Source organism: Aplysia californica, unplaced genomic scaffold (assembly GCF_000002075.1).
Source record: "Aplysia californica isolate F4 #8 unplaced genomic scaffold, AplCal3.0 scaffold00245, whole genome shotgun sequence".
Taxonomy (NCBI): domain Eukaryota; kingdom Metazoa; phylum Mollusca; class Gastropoda; order Aplysiida; family Aplysiidae; genus Aplysia; species Aplysia californica.
Genome location: NW_004797515.1, coordinates 406,946 through 408,378, shown reverse-complemented (window position 1 = coordinate 408,378; position 1,433 = coordinate 406,946).

Below are 1,433 nucleotides of genomic sequence, written 5' to 3'. Positions count from 1 at the left end.
TTGTAACTTGAATAGAGCTGAGGGAACATAGGGCTAGGGAACATAGAGCTAGGGAACATAGAGCTAGGGAACATAGGGCTAGGGAACATAGAGCTAGGGAACATAGGGCTAGGGAACATAGGGCTAGGGAACATAGGGCTAGGGAACATAGGGCTGCCCCACGTCACACCACGTGACACATTATTTGCCTTCACTTTCAAAAATGAAGGGGCAGGCCGAACGGTAAAACAAAAGAAAACGCACAAAAAGAATTTAACTTGGTAATTCGCGATTAAATTGCGTTCCGCGCGGACATGTATCTAATTTTGGGTCGCTGATCACGAAAATCTTATTCTTTTTTTGATTTGATGAATATTTTGGAAATTTTTGGAATGCATTTTCAACCCCGCCTGGAGCAACATCAAAGGAGCCGCTCCCTCGTCGTCACTCCTTCAGTTCGCCGGCCGGCAAATATCTGGCGTCGCCAGATATTTGGTGGTTGGACGGAGAACCCTTCGATATAGGGAGGATTTCTCGTTTCACGCTCACTTTCCACGTGAAATTGACAGAAAGCCGGCCATCCTCTCGATATCCTACAGTTTGTCGATCAGCAAACTGTACGTCTAAATGGGGCTTTAGGCATCATGAAACGTAGACAACACAAGTTTTATGACTGGCGAATTGTAAGAAAAATGACCAAAACATTTTAAACAAATCATCGCGTAACATGGTAATTTTCAGAAAACACAAAACATTTAACATGCACGCAGTAACAAAACCACTCGCGCGTTCAGAAAACGGAAAATAATTCACCAGCGACAGGTATATCATGTAGTCAGTGTGTATTTGTCCTCGGTGGCAACTCAAACTACGCAAAGCTCCTCATTTTTATGTAAATGAGGTAAAGTCGACTCTGAAATTTACTTTTGTATATCTTTTTTAAGCCGGTCGAGTCAGCTTTCGTAATTTTGAGAAGGAACCTCGACAAAACCCTTCGAGGTAAAAATAATTACGCTTTCGACTCCCAGTAACCGGTTGACATTATGGAGAGTCAACTCCCTATAACACCTTCCTCAGAGCTGCACTTCTCCCCCCAAAACCTATTTGACAACACACTCTATGGAACATTACAGTCGACTGCAGCAAACCAGCACTTATCTCTACATTGCCTTCAAGTCCAGGACCCAGCTGTTGCCTCATCGAAAACTAAGATAAAACAAAAACACCCCTAGATTTTTCGCTCCATGAATAAAATTATGTACCAATAATTACTTCCGGGTGGTCGACATCAACCGAGTTTAAACTCTTTGAAATGCATATATATTAATCCCTTTTTGTATTCTCTTCGTTACACTGGGTTTATTGTTTGGCATTCATGATTTGATGTCATCACTGTCTCTGTCTGACTGTTCAAAACAATAATAATAATGATAATAATACATGCAATAATAATA